The sequence below is a fragment of the Notolepis coatsorum genome (genome assembly GCF_963971535.1).
Source record: "Notolepis coatsorum genome assembly, chromosome: 15".
Lineage (NCBI taxonomy): Eukaryota > Metazoa > Chordata > Actinopteri > Aulopiformes > Paralepididae > Notolepis > Notolepis coatsorum.
In genome coordinates, this window is record NC_140179.1 from 59,048,405 (window position 1) to 59,067,172 (window position 18,768).

Here is an 18,768-nt window from a genome sequence, read left to right on the forward strand (position 1 = left end):
AACTCTGAATATAAGAATATGGTGGTAAGCCATGCTGGCCAGTGGTATAACTATTGAGAGTAGGTATGGGATATATACAGATATAGATATAATATATACTGTACATATTATTAAATTTTATTATACAGGTATGTGAATAGGGAGGGATATATGCAGACATATCCAACAATTATAGATACATATATATACAGTATATACTGTATAATATAATTATTATCACTGTTTCAAAACACTTCAATGAAAAAAGCAGAGACCATGTTGTCCTGTTGTACTGTCCAACTGTATGACACATTACAAGACCTGAGTGGTTACTTGTGATTAAGTATGAATCATTATGTTTATTGTGCAGGGAGGACAAATCAAGCTAACCCTGGCTGGAGACGTCAAGGATGTGTTCGCCGTAGTTCCTGTGTTTACCGTTGCAGAAAGCGCAACTCAAGTTCAACTCATGGTCCAAAAACCCTTGGAGCTGGATTTTGAAAAGAAAGAATTTATGGTTGTGCAGGTAAGGAGATGGAAAATGTAAGAATTGAAATATCAAAGTTGCTTTATGTAGAGTAATCATTAAAACATCACTACTTCATACAGTATTCTGTTCGGTTGGTACTGTGTACAGTCAGTACATCACTACTTCATATGTTCTGTTGGTACTGTGTACAGTCAGTACATCACTACTTCATATGTTCTGGTGGTACTGTGTACAGTCAGTACATCACTACTTCATACAGTATGTTGTTCTGTTGGTACTGTGTACAGTCAGTACATCACTACTTCATACAGTATGTTGTTCCGTTGGTACTGTGTACAGTCAGTACATCACTACTTCAGTGTTGTAGTCGAGTCACTAAATATCGAGTCTGAGTCGAGTGTCGAGTCCCCAGTGTTTGAGTCAGAGTCCAAGTCCAAGTCACCAAAGAAGAGCCCAAGTCGAGTCCCCATTACCCGAGTCCGAGTCCAAGTCATCAAGGTTGAGTCCACTCCATTCTGGCAGTCGAAGAGCTGACATACAAATAAAAAAAGGTCTACATTATACATAAATGACACAGCGTTCACCATTTAAAATGGAGTTTATTTACTTTGTCACACAATAGCCACAATAAATAGACACAATAAAGAAATCTAACCCTAACTAACCTTACTGTCATGCACTTGTCCTAATAAACTAACCTACACTGTAGCACTCAACACTTTGATGAACATTGTTACTCAGCTGATAGAGTTGTACCCTTCCTGATGACTTGTCGTACAGAACTTGTAAGTCGCTTTGGATAAAAGCGTCAGCTAAATGACTAAATGTAAATGTAAATAGCCAAACAAATGCACTAGCCATCAATATCTTATTACAAATGATTAGGGCCTATTACCAAAAAATAACTAAATAAATAACAAAATAAAAACTAAAATAAATGTATCAATTCACAAGTCCTTGTCTGCACCTTCCGAGTCCGAATGCAGTCAATGCTCGAGTCCATGTCCAAGTCCGAGTCCTCAGTGCACAAGTCCAAGTCGAGTCACAAGTCCTGAAAATCAGTCCAGTACTCGGACTCAAGTCCAAGTCCTGGACCCGAGTACTACAACACTGCACTACTTCATATGTTGTTCCGTTGTCAAAATCTTAAGCCGTTTTGAGCCTGGGCTCCAACCACAATGGTAACTGTGCTTAGTGTGTGAGTCTCAACATGCAGCTGAGTCTCTGACATCACAAATCAGCACATTTTCAGATGACTCAGTTCAGTGAGGGTGAATATTGTGAGAGGAGAATTGGAAGAATGCGCCAATATGAGAATTAGAGACATAGATCATATTAAAGGGGAACTATTTTACTATTTCTTTCACTATTTGGGCACTTTTACACAATTCCTGTGAGTCTATGGAACACCTCTGTAATATATATATTTTTTTTATTCAGTGTTTTGTATTTCTAATCAAGTCCTCAAAAACAGCATTTTTCTACCTCAAGATCTTAAGCCGTTTTGAGCCTGGGCTCCAACCACAATGGTAATGGTTCTGGGGGAGAGAAAGAAATGAGACAAATTATTTCTAATCTATTTCTTTTTTCTTTCGCTGCAGCTCCCACTGTTGCAGCGACCACAGACCAACCCAACAACATCCCTGCCTGTATCCTCTCACTGTACCAAGACCATCCCCATGCCCCTCTCTCCAGACATAGGCATACCAACACCACAGCACATCCAGAGCTTTGATCTTGAGGAAGCAAGACAACTACAACTGCAAATGACGGGACAGGCTGCATGTCCACTGTGGCACAAGGAGCGAGAGGGCAGGCTGACTGCATCAGAATTTGGCAAGATACTAAAGAGAGAGAATTTCAGATGCCTTCATACAGTCCACATATTACCCCAAGCCCTTCACTGCTACAGGCTCAGCTGAAGGAGAAGGAGGAGGAGAACAGACAGGCAGCCCGAGACCCAGTCTTGCAGGAGGGTTAAGGGGGTTAAGCGTCTTGCTCAAGGACACTTACATTGGAATGCGATGGCTGCAACCCCCACACCATTGAAATGCTAATTGTCCACCACCTAGTATTTATCGTTGCCATTTGAGAGTTCACACTCTACCATAGCAGTCATCAAAAAGGATCATGGATCATCTTTAGACAAATAAATTGATACTAATAATAGATTACTTTGAACCTTGCACCTTATTAAACCTTGTCTAAAGATTAGATTAGATTAAAATGTATTGTCATTATACAGCACAAGTAGGTCCATGCAGGAGCAGCAGCAGGCCACCACCCAACTCTTCCTGCAGATGATGGGGACTTTTGCAAGAGCCATATTGCCTCAATCTCAGACCCCGCCGGCACCACAGTGGATGCCCACAGCTCAAATGATGCCCCCACGTGCCTGGCCCAAGACATTGCCTCCAACTAACCATGCCACATCAGTTTGTAGAGGCTTTTGGCAATCGTGTTGCGGTTATTCTGGACTGCTTTGAAATTGGCACTGAGACCATCAAATCTGAAAGCGCAGGCACAGACATATTCCCACTACAAGCAAAAGCACACTGTTAAGTACCTGATTGGCATTACACCACAGGGGTCTATCTCTTTCATTTCCAAAGGGTGGGGAGGGCGTGTAAGTGACAAGCATCTGACCGAGAACAGTGGTCTCCTCAATAAACTGTTGCCTGGAGACTTGGTTTTAGCAGACCGTGGATTTGACATTGGGGACCATGTTTCATTAATGTGTGCATCGGTGAAAATCCCTGGATTCACAAGCGGACGTGCCCAGATGGATCCAAAATCTGTAGAAGAGACACAGCAAATAGCTCACCTCAGGGTCCATGTTGAAAGAGTGATCGGTTTGGTACGCAATAAGTATCGCATGCTACATAATACCATACCAGTCCAACTGCTGGTTCCATTTGAAGGCGAGGACTTTTCTTTCATTGACAAGATTGTGACTGTGTGCTGTGCCTTAACGAATATGTGCCACAGTGTTGTTATGAAACCACCAGACCATGCGTTACCAGATAGTGAGGGAGAGACGGAGTTATCTGTTATCTGTTATGCTAAAGCTAAAATGGAAAATCAAGGCCTCTTAGTTTTACTGATGTGGATTATTTAAATTCAGTTTGTCATGTTTTCATTGTTATTTGAACAATGTTATGTCCTGTAAATACTAGGGCTGTCAAAAGTGAATGCTTTAACTGTATTTCACAGGAGAGAAACTGTATTCATTGAAAGCTATTAAAATTGCCTTTGAATCTAAATATACTTTCTGTGTTTTTACATTAATTCCATGATTTCTAAAAAAAAATATTTCAAACCATTCCAATTATTAACACCTTTACTGCTGTAGCATACGATTGGTAAAACAGTAACATATGGTAAACATTGGTACAACATTGCTAGAACAGATGTAATATAGCATTGTATATTAGTATACTGCATAGTATATTGACAAAAATAAAGAATTAAGACTCGCACAGGTTTGTTTTTCTTCTATCTATCTATCTATCTATCTATGAGCCGTACTGTATTGTACCCATTCTGCAATCTGTTAAATAAAGTTTTAGCTCTAATTAAGAATGACAGTGACCTAGCTGACTATTATTTGGAAATCCAGAGGTTTTAAAAACTGGTGCGACAATAACTGTCTGGTTTTAAATGTTAAGAAGACTGGGGAGATGGTGTTTGACCCCAGAGGTGTTGGGGACCACAGGCCTGTGGTCATCCACACACAGTCCATCTCACAGGTCTCTTCATATAAATATCTTGGGATTTTTGTCGATAACACACTAACCTGGAACACCCATGTAGATAGGATTTTATAGTATGTCTGCACTTTATGTGCTCATTTCATCATTCATCAGTTTTGTGTCAGTCTTGTTTATCTGATCTTATTTCTGAAGATGCATTTCCATTGGCTAATGGTCGAGATATAAGTCACTTGTTACTTGATATTACTGTAAATCATTTGACATCTATTGCTGACTGTTCATACATTTGTTACAATAAAGATGCAAATAATTGTTATCTCTTGTCCAATCAGAATATTTTTTTTATTACAAAACATTGAGATATCAAACAGAAAAATTGTCTTGTTTACATCAGGTTCACAGGTTGGGTAGGAAGAGTGGGTGGGGGACACTGTACAACTGAACAAGCAAAACTGTACATTGGAATATTGACTCCTTCCCAGCAGAACTCCGCACCGCCCCAACTCTGGACTAATTTAAAAAACTGCTCAAAACCCACCTCTTCAACTTGGCCTTCAACCCCTAACTTTCTCACTTTATATGTATATGTTGTGTCTGTCCACTATGTTTGTTAATTTGTCATCTCCCCCCCCCCCCCCTATGTAAAGCGACCTTTGGTCCTCTGAAAGGCGCTATATAAAACGAAGTTATTATTATTATACTTGGTCATTTACTGTACATTGGGGGGGGGGGGGGGGTTGTGTTAGGACATTTACAGGGGCCAGTTTAGAATTGCAGTCTCCCGTAGGTGTTTTTTGAGAGTGTTTTTGAAAGTGGGAAGTATTTTGACATGTACATGGGTACTTTGGTCGTGTAGTGTATCTTGTAGACCAGGCCCATTGCAAGTTGTGTCTACTCTAAGCCATCCTAGGTTGTCAAAGTGGGCAGGGGTGAGGTGGGTTCTAGGAGTAAGGTCAAGCAGTAGTCTGACCAGATTGTTTTGAGATGTTTGTAATTTTGTTTTTGTTTCTGACACAGGTTCCCCTCAACTACAGTATAGACTGTTAATAGATGACGGGACCTAAGATGGGTTTACACACTGTACCAGGAGAACTGTAGACAAGGAGTTGTGTTACAAGAGAAGTGATTCAAAACTAAAACTTTGTTTGTAATGACAGCTTCAAGGATGCTTTCTGTATGATCACCCGTATGATCACCCCCCCCCCCCCCCCCCCACCTCCAATGTACAGCCCTCACCCAACCCACCCAACCCCACCCCACCCACCCAACCTCCTCCAATGTACAGTTTCTATGCCAAATGTATATACACTCTTTTTCTGGACACTTTTGTATCACAAACAGTACTGTATTTGCAAATCTGATATGTCATAAATGTATAGATGTAGCAGTACTGTCTATCTGTATGTCATGTATGTCATATATGTTATGATGAATTGAAAATGGGGGACCCTGATGTAAACAAGACGAAAGTCTTTCTCTGGTCTGCATCCCCTTAACAATTGTATGTATTGAGCTGTACTGTACTGTACCCATTCTGCAATCTGTTAATAAACTTTTCAATCAATCAATTATTGATTTTTTTTTTATATCACGTTAACAATCAAATGGCTAGCAAGCTCACCTGTGACATACTGTACAGTGCAAAATACAAGAGTACAATCTTAGTCAACTTTTATGAAAACAATACACAAGTTGGAACAGTTTGAACGTTTTATTTTTACTTTCGTCTTGTTTACATCAGGGTCCCCCATTTTCAATTCATAATGACATACATGACATACAGGTAGACAGTACTGCTAGTGTACATCTATACATTTATGACATATCAGTTTTGCAAATACAGTACTGTTTGTGATACAAAGTAGTAGTAGATAGTAGACATAGCAGCATAGTGTAGGTAGTAGTAAATAAAACGATATGCAAAGGAACGTGACGCGTCGCTACTGTAACTCCGCCATCACAACCATTGAACTATTATAACTCTGTTACACCTATACACGGCTGGCCCATAGTAGGTAGTAATAGATAGTAATACATACTGTACTGTAGTCAGAAATAAGACGTTACCAAAATAATAACGTTTAGGCAAATCACAGACGCGGATACACAGTGTTGAATGAGGAAGTCAATAATCAATAGACCGCCGCCGCGCCGGGCGACTTTGCGCCTCCTGGCGGCATAAAACAGAACAGCAGCCTGGGTTCCTAATTCATTTCCGACGTGATATAACCGTGCTCACGTCGCGGCAAAGCGCCCAGGAAAACTAAACGCTTCATCTGTAGATAGCGAATGTTAATGTTTGCAAACGAAGTCAACGTCATCCAGCTGACACCACATATCTAGATAATATGACAACGTTAGCTAGCGGCTAACACTAAAGCTAACGCCAACCAGAGGGAAACATTGTTATTATTATTATTATTATTATTATTAGAGGATTTACGGTATGACCAGATGGCATTTCGGGACTGTGAAACACTTTTTATTGTATCGCGTGGTAGAAGTTCTACCACTCAATAGTAAAGACATGTCTAACATAATCCTTTGTTTGAACGACTTACTGGAAAATCCTGCCTGCCACCAATGACACACTCGGTGGGCTTTGATATTTACACTGACTCAGCCTGTGCCTCAGCGTGTGCACTGAATCAAACCATATGGGGCAGGGGGGGTCTCAATCTTTGGAAACTTAAAAACTTGCTATTAAGTGTCATTGCGTATTATTAATTTGATTGAAATTACGTAGTTATGGTTAGATTTATATATTGGGGGGGGGATTTATCATATTTTTCATATGATCAAAAAGTGGGGGAGCAAAAACATAAGTTTGCTCACCCAAGTTCAATAGTGGGGGAGCAGCTGCTTCGACTGCTACATTACGTAGGCGCCAGTGTGTGTCTGTGTTTGTTTGTGTGTGCATGCATGTCTGTGTGTATGCGTGTGTCCATTTATGTGTGTGTGTGTGTGTGCATTCATGTATGTGTGCGTGTGTATTTGTGTGTGTGTGTGTCTTGGTTGTGCAGTCATGATGGGAATATGCAACAGCTCTCTGCTAGAATTCTCCTACAAAGAGAATTGGATAACATTACACTGTCAAATATCGCTGCCCAAACAGGAAATAACCGGTGCTATCTTTACTCATATTGTCTTTCATTACCATATTCAACACATTATTTTGATCCCTTTTATAAATGAGTGAGTTCAACATTTGTTATAATTTAATTATGCAGCCTTTTTTCTATGGACACGATGATGAACACAGCCATATGTTTTCATTATTTGGTACAACGTTTGTCTCTCTTGGGCAGAGGTGTTTAGCAGACGGGCATGCACACAGGCATATTGGAGACGGCTCTGCTAAAGACACTACAGAGAGCTGGCCACGCATCAGAGGAGAGGAGAGGACGGGAAGAGAGAAGGGGATATGAGAGGATGAGTAGAGAGGAGAGGAGGGGATAGGAGAGGAGAAGAGAGGAGAGGATGGGGAGACATAAGGGGAGATGAGAGGAGAATATAGGAGCGGATGGGAAGAGAGGAGAGGATGGGGAGATATAAGGGGAGAGGAGATGAGGAGAAGAGAGGAGATGAGGGGAGACGACGGATGCAGTGAGAGAACAAAGACAGGTCCTGAGAGCGGCTGAGAGGAAGTATAGAAAGTCAGGCCTCACTGCTGACATCGACACATATCACAACCTCTTGTTAACATTCTCCAAAACCATTACTAATGCCAAAGCTTCTTTCTTTCACCATAGGATCGAGGCCTCTGCCAAGAATCTTCGCAAACTGCATGCTACCATGTCCTCCCTCCTCACTCCCCCCCCCCACCTCCTCCTCCCTCATCTTTTTCTGCCGAAGACTTTGCGATCTTCTTTGAGGAAAAAGTGGAGAACATCCGCAGCTCCTTCTCCCAACCCCCACCCATTCCAAACGCTGAATCGAGAACCTCATCCTTCACTCTGTCATCTTTCTCTCCCATTACAGAAGCCGAGACCCTGACACTGGTAACGTCGAACCGTCCGACTACATGCCAGCTGGACCAGCTACCCTCCCCACTCCTCCAGACCATAGCACCGGACATCCTCCCATTCCTAACTGCAACCATCAACTCCTCACTCAACTCGGGGGTGGTCCCCACCTCCCTAAAACAAGCCAGAGTCACGCCCCTCATAAAAAAACCAACCCAGAACCCCACCGTCATAGCCAACTATCGCCCTGTCTCTCTTCTCTCCTTCCTTTCTAAAACACTTGAACGTGCTGTATCCAACCAACTTACTGCTTATCTCTTACAGAATGACCTCCTAGACCCCAATCAGTCTGGCTTCCGGACTGGCCACTCCACAGAAACGGCCCTCATTGCGGTCACAGAGGCACTTCACTTAGCAAAAGCGAAAGGCCTCTCCTCTGTCCTGATTCTCCTAGATCTATCTGCAGCCTTCGACACAGTCAACCATCAGATCCTCCTCGCGGCCCTCGCAGGAATGGGAGTGGCTGGATCTGCGCTGACATGGCTGACATCATACCTCAATGACCGCTCCTACCAAGTGTCATGGAGAGGGACTCTGTCGGCCACCCGCCCCCTCCGGACGGGTGTCCCCCAGGGCTCGGTCCTAGGACCCCTTCTCTTCTCCCTCTACACTAAATCACTGGGTAACATTATCACGTCTCATGGCTTCTCATATCATTGTTATGCCGATGATACTCAACTCTTCCTCTCCTTCCCTCCCTCAGATATCCACGTCTCTGAGCGGATCTCGGCCTGTCTGTCCGACATCTCCGCCTGGATGACGACCAACCACCTCAAACTGAACCTAAGCAAAACAGAATTGCTCCACCTGCCGGCCAAATCCTCCCCCCTGACCGACCTCTCCATCACAGTCGAGAATGCAGCTGTGACCGCGTCGCCGACCGCCAAGAACCTTGGTGTTGTCCTCGACGACCAGTTGAACTTCTCTGCTCACATCGCAGCGACAACCAGAACCTGCAGATTCCTCCTGAGCAACGTCAGAAGGATACGCCCCTTCCTGACAAAAGAAGCCACCCAACTCCTCGTCCAATCAACAGTCATCTCCCGCCTCGACTACTGCAACGCACTGCTAGCTGGCCTCCCGGCCACTGCCACCAAGCCTCTTCAACTCATTCAAAATGCAGCGGCCCGCCTGATCTCAAACCTACCGAAGTCGGCCCATGTCACCCCACTTCTTAGGGACCTGCACTGGCTCCCCATTGCTGCACGTATCCGCTTCAAGGCCCTCGACCTAGCATACCGTGCGGCAAAGGGAACCGCTCCCGCCTACCTCCGGTCAATGGTCTCTAACTACACACCCTCAAGACCCCTACGCTCTGCATCTTCTGGCCGCCTCAGATCTACTCCTATCCAAGCTCCCGGAGGGTCATCAAAGAGAAGCCACCTATTCTCAGTCCTTGCCCCACAATGGTGGAATGAACTACCCATCCCAGTTAGGACAGCCGAATCCCGTCCAATCTTTCGCCGTCGACTAAAGACTCACTTCTTCAACCATTATCTGAAATGATAAAAAAAATAAAATAAAAAAATCTAACCCCCGACTAACCTTAATGTCATGCACTTGTCCTAATAAACTAACCTACACTGTAACACGCAACACTTTGATGAACATTGTTACTCAGCTGATAGAGTTATACCCTTCTTGCTGTCTTGTCGCACAGAACTTGTAAGTCGCTTTGGATAAAAGCGTCAGCTAAATGACTAAATGTAAAATGTAAATGTAAATGAGGGGAGACGAGAGGGGAGACGATATGAGAAGAGAGGAGTGGAGGGGAGAGGAGCAGAAATGAGAGGTGTAAAGGAGATGAGATGAAAGAAGAGGAGAGGAGAGGAAATGAGAGGAGGGGAGAGGAGCAGAATAGAGGAGAGGAGAGGAGAGGAACGGAGAGGAGGGGAGATGAAATGAGAGGAACATAAGAGAGGAGAGTAGGAGAAGGGATGATAGGAGGGGATAAGATATGATCAGAAAGGAGAGGATATGCGTAAATTCGATGAGATAAAATAAGAGGCGATGATATGAGAGGAGGAGAGGAGGATAGGAGAGTGGAGAGGAGAGGAGAGGAGAGGAGAGGAGAGGAGAGGAGAGGAGAGGAGAGGAGAGGAGAGGAGAGGAGGGGAGGGGAGGGGAGAGGAGGGGAGGAGAGGAGGGGATGAGAGTAGATGGCAGGAGAGGAGATGATGAGAATAGAGGAGATGAGAGGAGGGAGAGGATGGAGAGGAGGGGAGGAGAGGAGATGGGAGAGGAGATGATGAGAATAGAGGAGAGGAGAGGTGTAAAGGATATTATATGAAATAAGAGGATATGGGAGGAGGGAGGAGAGGAGATGGGATGGGGAGGAGATGAGATGATGGAAGGAGATGCGAGGAGGAGAGGAGGATAAAATATGGAGGAGGGGAGATGATGAGAAGAGAGGAGAGGATATGAGCAGAAATGAGAGGATAGGTGTAAAGGAGATGATATGAAATAAGAGGAGATGATAGGAGGAGAAGAGAAGAGAGGAGAGGAGGAGAGGAGATGGGGAGGAGAGGATAGGGGAGGAGGGAATATAGAGGAGAGAGGAGAGGAGCAGAAATGAGAGGAAAGGTTAAATGCTATGAGATTAAATAAGATGATAGGAGAGGGGAGGAGGGAGGAGAGTGAATGAGGGAGGATAGAGGAGGGGAGGAGAGGAGAAAAATATGTCTGCTACAAAGACAACGCATATCCAACCTTCAAAGGCCAATCTGGGAATCTTAACATATAATCAGAGATACATGTGGATATATTCATATTATTGTACAGTTTGATCTGTATGTGGAAAATAAGCTTTTTTGATCTTTCCTAACACATCCTTCAGAATATAGATATGTTTTAAACATTACAATGTGGGAAAAAATTATAATAATATTGCAATAGCTGTGACTCTGTATGTGCATGCATTTACACACGCACAAACACACATGCAAACACACACGCAAACACACACGTGAACCCGTCAGTGGCGAATATTCATGGAAGCCAAGGGAAGCCAAGCTTCCCCAAAAATATAAAAAGTAAAAAAAAATATATATATATATATATTAAATAAAATAATATATTAATTTTATTTATTTATTTTTTATAGTTTACAATAATAATAAAAGAAAATTATCTCTGTGTTATTATAATTATTTTTTTAATTTTCTCCTGGATATTATTGGATATTCTGTGAATCTTTCTTCAAATCTGTCCGGTCCATTGGCAAAGGTAAGCCTGCATAGCTTGCCTGCTAGCTAACTAACGTTAATGACTGTGTAAACAAACAGCGTTGTTTGATTGATTGATTGAAAACTTTCTTAACAGATTGCAGAATGCGTACAATACAGTACGGCTCAATACACACAATTGTTAAGGGGATGCAGACCATTTTCAATTCATCATAACATACATGACATACAGATAGACAGTACTGTTACATCCAGACATTTATGACATACCAGATTTACAAATACAGTATTGTTTAAGAGTACAACGCATGTCATATAGACCCTGGCGTTGGAAACTCTGATTAATATACATAGTTTATAAAAAGAGAGTATATACATTATATACATTTGAGTGTATACATTTGAGGGGGAAGAAACTGTACATTGGAGGAGGTTAGGTAGGTGGGGTGGGGGGAACTACATTGGTGGTGTAGTTGTGTATATTGTAGACCAGGCCCATTGCAAGTTGCTATACTCTGTCTTCTACTCTAAGCCATCCTAGGTAGTCAAAATGGGCAGGGGTGAGGCGGGTTCAAGTCAAGTCAAGTCAAGAGTTTTATTTGTCACGGCATACGAGTATACAATGAAATGCGGGTGGTCTTGCCCGCAACGATGTGCAATACAGTGGTACAACATATAATAGAATCCAATACAAAAAACATTGTGCAATAACAGGTAACAGGCAACATGGTGTGACATCTCGGCATTTGTACATAGTTATTTACAGAGCATATAGGACATGCTAGGTAGCTTTGGTAGTGCAATACACTGTTACTGTTGCTAATACTAGTTTAAAGTGGCCTTTCCTTTTGGCAATAAGTGTGGGTGTGTGCGGCATGAGTGTGTGCCCGCTCATGTTAAAGTGTCAAAGTGGCTGCTAGTGTGTGAGCGTGCACATCGTGCGTGTCGTGTGTGTGCTCATGTGTGCTTATGTGTGGATAGTTCAGTGTTCTGTGGTACTCAATGTTCATTGTTCAAGACTCTGATTGCCTGGGGGAAGAAGCTGAGCCTAAGCCTCTCTGTCCTAGTAGCTGGGGTTCGCAGGCGTCTGCCTGACCTCAGCAGCTGAAACAGGCTGTTCTTGGGGTGGTGGAGGTCTTTCATTATTCGGCAGGCTCTGGATTTGCACCTCTTGTTGTATAGAACCTGCAGGGGAGGTAGTGCAATACCCGTGGTACGCTCGGCTGAGCGCACCACTCTCTGTAGGGCCTTCTTGTCCTGTGCCGTGCTGTTTCCATACCAGGCAGTGATGTTTCCGAGCAAGATGCTCTCTACAGCTCCTGAGTAGAAGGACTGGAGTATCTTCCCCGATACTCTGAACTTCCTTAACTGTCTCAGGTGGTAGAGGCGCTGTTTCGCCTTATTTACTACTGTGTCTATGTGTGTTGACCATGTCAGATCCTCTGAGATGTGGACCCCCAGGTACTTAAAGCTGCTCACCCTGTCCACGGTAGCCCCGTTAATCATCAGTGGTGTGTGTGTCTCCTGCTGTCCTCTCCTATAATCCACGATCAGCTCCTTGGTTTTACCAATGTTCAGGAGCAGGCTGTTGTCCTGGCACCAGCGTTCCAGTACCTCAACCTCCTCCCGGTAGGCCTTCTCGTCGTTTTCCGAGATCAGCCCCACCACCACCGTGTCGTCTGCAAACTTCACTATGGAGTTGGAGCTGAACTTGGCCACACAATCGTGTGTGTAGAGTGAGTACAGCAGGGGGCTCAGAACACAGCCCTGGGGGGACCCGATGCTCAGGGTGATGGTGTTGGAGGTCTGACCCCCCACCCTGACCGCCTGGGGTCTTTCACTCAGAAAGTCCAGTACCCAGGCGCTCAGGGCGGAGCTCAGACCCAGCTCGATCAGCTTGTCCACCAGTCTGGTGGGGACTATGGTGTTGAACGCTGAGCTGTAGTCAATGAACAACAGTCTCACATAGCCCCCCTTCTGACGGTCAAGGTGAGAGAGGGTGCTGTGCAGTACCTGGGAGACTGCGTCATCAGTGGACCTGTTTGTCCTGTATGCAAATTGCATAGGGTCCATATCACTGGGGAGGGAGGCACAAATGTGGTCCTTGACCAGCCTCTCGAAACATTTCATGACCACAGAGGTGAGTGCCACCGGTCTGTAGTCATTTGGACATGTTGGGGAGGGTTTCTTCGGTACAGGGATGATGGTAGACATCTTGAAGCAGGCAGGAGTAAGGTCAAGTAGTAGTCTGGCCAGTTTGTTTTGTGATGTTTGTAATCTTGTTTTTAGCGCCTTTGAGGTGCTTTGGTACCATGAGGTGCACGCATAGTCGTAGTACCCTTGAATGAGTGCTCCTGTTAGTCTTCAGGGTATTCTTGTTTACCAGAGAGGAGATCCGGTATATATATCCCATCTATTGTTTAATGCAAATGATTGTCAGTGCACACTGTCCTTTATAAATTAAACTAAAGGTGCATAAATTATGCATTACTATATTTCCTCACAATATAATAGATATAGGTAGGCTACTGACATTGTGATAATGTCAGTAGTAGCTAGAATAGAATATAATATTTATTGTCATTGTTGGTACAACAAAATTGAGTTTGGAGCATCACCACTGGCATACAAACATACTGAATATAGCATGTGCAAAATAATAATGTCAATAATAATAATAATATAATAATAATATAATATCAATGTCTCAATGTCCTTAATAATAATAATATAACATCAATGTCCCAAGTGCAATAGTGCTAGTGCAAATAATAAATAGTACAGTGACAGTCCAGTTGAGTTAATGGATGGAGGGGGGGAGTTGGCTTGCAATGGATGGAATAGTGTATAGTGCAGCTGTATCTATTGTTTACACTTGAAATGTGTATTTTTATTTAGTGTGCATTTTTATTTTGTCACAATATTATTTGGCTTAAATATAATAATTATTTTCAAAAAAAATATATATATATATATTTTTTTTTACTATTTTTTTTAGTAAAAAAAATTTGACATCCTCTGTTATTTTACCCATGTGACGCCACTGTAACCCGTGCCTCTCAATGCCAAATATCAGCCTCCTAGGGTGAAAACTGTGCCCTCCCCTCTTTTTTGCAGCCACACAATACATACGTTTATGTATCTGTTGTCTATATGTGGTCTAATGTTACAGTAAGTTAACCGACAAGAGAATGAAAACACATCTGTATTCCTAACTCTTTATCTTTGATACACATGTGGTTACTGTGGTATAATTTGCCTGTGTTAAATTATACTGTTCTTAAATAAGCAGTGTTAACTTCCATTTTGGAACTCAAGATAAGGTTTAAGGTACAATTCCCAGGTGGCGGAACTCACAAGAAACACATGGTTCATTTGAATACAGTACTGAGTCACAACTGAGATCGCTAGACCGACCACAGGAGATGACATAGTCTTGTGACAATAGTAGCTACTGTGTTGCCAACAGCTTCAAAGGAACATACACAATTAAAATCATTGATCAGGTTAGAATGTGAAGGTCCAGGGCCTCCTGGGACACAGAGAATGATTTGGCTTCAGGAAGTGTTAAAGTCCAAGTCACATGGTTAGGTGGCCACACAGCTGTGTAAACACAAAGGAGGAGAAAATGCTCAGAACTTGGATGTTAGAAATGTAGCTTTTCATATTCTATTTGAACAAAACTAAAGCACAATTATTACTGAAATGAGGTGTTTTACCTGGGAAACAGTTTGAGAGAAAACATGGAATAGGATAGCCAAATGTACAGGATTATTTTACCAAGGTACAAGAAAACTGATGCAAACTACTTAACGTTTGAGTATTCATGATAACTGATTGAATTAATATCATTTAAGATAATTACTTAGAAAGATCTGTTTTAAAGAAACTAAGGTAAATAAGTAATGAATAAATCAAATAAGGTAAAATAGTACAAATACCTGAAACTAGGAAGCAATCATGTGAAATGTAAGGAGATGCCTTATTCTGAGCCTAATAAGGAATGTATTATATTGAAATGTGTGTTCTTGAAAGAGGAAGCTGGAAAATCATATATTATGTGTTATGAATGTAATAATAACAATGTTTTAGTCTTAAAATTAATTGTAAATAATTACTGTCTGTAGCCTGGCAGTTAGGTAAGCCACGCCTACTTTTTCAAAGTCAAACCGAAGCGGTTGTGGATTGGAGGAAAACCTGAGATGAGGTCACTGGCTGTGATGTCATCACCCTGGAATCTGGCCTGCTATAAATGGGGCCCCAGGACTGTGAAAAGGAAGATCATTGAGACTGCAGAAGAAGATTGAACAAAGCCTCGACCACTCTACATATCTACGCCGCTATACACAGAACGAGATCACGGATGACGGTGTTGACAATGCCATTGACATTTTTTGTTAAAGTAGTCTGGAGATCCAATGCAAATCTTGAATTATTGTAACTATATAGTGTTTTTGAGCAACAGCAAGAGTTTTTATGAAGCCGCCATCGTTTTGCTTCTGTTAATAAACTTGCCACAAATCAGGAGCGCATGTTTGGACATCCATTTTTACAGTTGGGTTAATACCCAACAGCAGGTACATAGAACATTGTATCTTTATCAAGATACTACATTACGTTTACTGTTTACACAAATTGGGCCTATAGTACTTATCCATTTGAAAGAACATGAAATCCACAGATGCATCAACAGGGCCTGGATGTCCTACTCTCTGCAGCCTGATGCACCAGGACTCTGCCAATCTGACTTTTCTCTATGTATCGCTCTCTTTGTATCTCTCTTTCTTCCTATATCTCTCTCTCTTCCTATATCTCTCTATATCTCCCCCTCTATCTCTCATTCCCGCTCTCTCTCTCTCTCTAAATCAAATCAAATGTATTTGTAAGGCCCGACAACACACGTTAATGTCCCCATGGGCCGGACACGTCTTCTTTAAACAAGTCAAGGAGAAACATCGCAATAAGTCAAGAACAAAACAAAAACACCAGAAAGTCCAAGAAATGTAAAATAAATGCAAAATAAATGCAGACATACCCCACGCAAAGGTAAGGAAAAACTCACTAAAACCTACTGTAGCAATATGAAAAAATGCACCGCAGGCAATGTGGAGGAGAGAAACCTTCAAGGGGGATCTCCCTTCTTAGATGTGGGTGATAGTAGTGTTGCAGATAGTGTCTATCTATCTCCCCCTCTCACCCATCTATCTCCCTACCCCTCTCTCTCTTTCACTCTTTCTATATATCTCCCTCTCTCACCCATATCTCTCCATATCCATCTCTCTATTTCTCTCTTTCTATATCTCTCCCTCTCTCTATGTCTCTATATCTTCCTCTTTATGTCTCTCTTTATCTCTCCCCATTCTCTATTTATCTCTCTATATATATATCCATCTATCCCTCTCTTCATCTCTATCTCTCTTCCTCACTATCTCTCTCTTTTTATCTATTTCTTCATCTGTCTCTCCCTATCTCCCCATCTCTATCGCTCTCTATATATATCCCTTTTCCCCTATATCTCTCTTTCCCACTCTATATATATATATATATATATATATATATATATATATATATATATATATATATATATATATATATATATATCCCCCTATCCCCCACCTATATATCTCTATTTCTCTATATCTCCCTCCCTGTATCTCCCTATCCCTCTCTCACTTTCTCTATCACTCTCCATATCTATCTATGCATATCCCTATATCTGCCTATCTATATCTTTCTCTATATCGATATATATCTCCATATACCGCCATCTCCTTTCTCCCTCTCTTCCTCTTTCTCTCTCTATCTGCATCTCTGTCATTTTCCCTTTTTCTCTCTCTATCTCTCTCTCTTTCTCTCTTTCTCACTCTCTCTCTCTCTCTCTCTCTCTCTCTCTATCTCTCTCTATCTATCTCGCTCTCTCTCTCTTTCTATCTCTCTCTGAAGGACAACTGGCACAAGTGTGTGTGTGTGTGTGTGTGTGTGTGTGTGTGTGTGTGTGTGTGTGTGTGTGTGTGTGTGTGTGTGTGTGTGTGTGTGTGTGTGTGTGTGTGTGTGTGTGTGTGTGTGTGTGTGTGTGTGCGTGCGTGTGTGTGTGTGTGTGTGTGTGTGTGTGTGTGTGTGTGTGTGTGTGTGTGTGTGTGTGTGTGTGTGTGTGTGTGTGTGTGTGAAGTACACAGGGAATTGAAATCGACTGGCACTCAATGTCAACCTGAGGATCAGCATCACACTGTAATGAGAAATGAAGGCATTTAATAGGAGCATGTGACTCTATCCAAACACACACACACACACTTTCAATTAACGCTGCGAAGGTTGCCGTCGGAAAAACAAAGCCGCGGGAAGCGGGAGTCCATTAGCGGTTTGTAATTAACACCTGCGCTCAGGTGAAACACAAAAGGCCTGCCAGCCGTTAATGGACTTCTTTTCAGAGTCTCTACACAAAAAAAGCCTGGATGAAAAGAAGGGGGCCGGCCGTGACTTGCGAGGGGATCAGCCGCCGCCAGCAGCAGGGTGCTGGTTTAGAGAACACATAATAACCACGCGGCTGTTGTGGCTTCCACCTCATCACCTCCCGTGGAGACTAATCAGGCGCAATGCGGAACAGCTGGACGCGTCCTGAGATAGAGGCACCTGCTGCATAAAAGACCCGACAACTCATCTCTCAGTGCTTGATCGTACTGACCATTGTGGAACCGTACCTCCACCCGAGGAATTCCCTGCCTCGCTACCCGTTAATTGTCTCATTCTTGCTCCCCTGGACTGGTTCGTACACGCACATGTAAACAACAGTCTCTAACATTTACATTTAACACCATATGAGTTTTTGCATGCTAGACACACGCATCCATACACATACTGTAATTGAAACACACACACACATCTCATTCACATGGACTGTGGGCACACACACACTTCCCCCACTTAGGCCCTGTTAGTTTAGTACGTTTGATGATTATTTTTTACTTGTCTTTATTTATTAAAGTATCATTATTGTATTACGTCTGTCTCCTGTGTCTGTCTGTCCTGGGTTTCTGCCACACGGGGCTCTCTTTAGTATTAGCGTAACAACGGCCACATCACCGCAGCTCACACAGGTGAGTAGAGAACAGTACCTAAGATGTGAGTCACATTTATTTAAAGTCTTATGTTTGTTTATATTTTTGTAATCCGTCACAGAGATGTAAGCCTTCAATTTTAATTTAATTGTTAGACTAGAAGTCTTTATTTGTCATGCAGTTTTAACACACACACACGCGAGATGGGTGACCCACAGGAACACACACACACATTCACTGAGTCACTGATGAAATGTCTCTCAGCACTTTTCCCATCCCGTCGTCCTTCCCCCCATGGGCAGCCGGGAGCAGATAGGGCGT

The 18,768-nt window shown here is 42.7% G+C and overlaps 1 protein-coding gene and 1 long non-coding RNA gene across 2 annotated transcripts in view; both read left to right on the forward strand.

Moving 5' to 3' along the window:
- Window positions 1-3,941, forward strand: part of LOC311241415 — a 4,570-nt gene extending 629 nt beyond the window's left edge. The window contains exons 2-3 of the long non-coding RNA XR_014620536.1: window positions 350-505; window positions 2,071-3,941. This is a non-coding gene — a long non-coding RNA (uncharacterized lncRNA). The remainder of the gene's footprint in view (window positions 1-349; window positions 506-2,070) is intronic.
- Window positions 1-18,768, forward strand: part of sdk2b (sidekick cell adhesion molecule 2b) — an 846,423-nt gene that overhangs the window by 275,990 nt on the left and 551,665 nt on the right.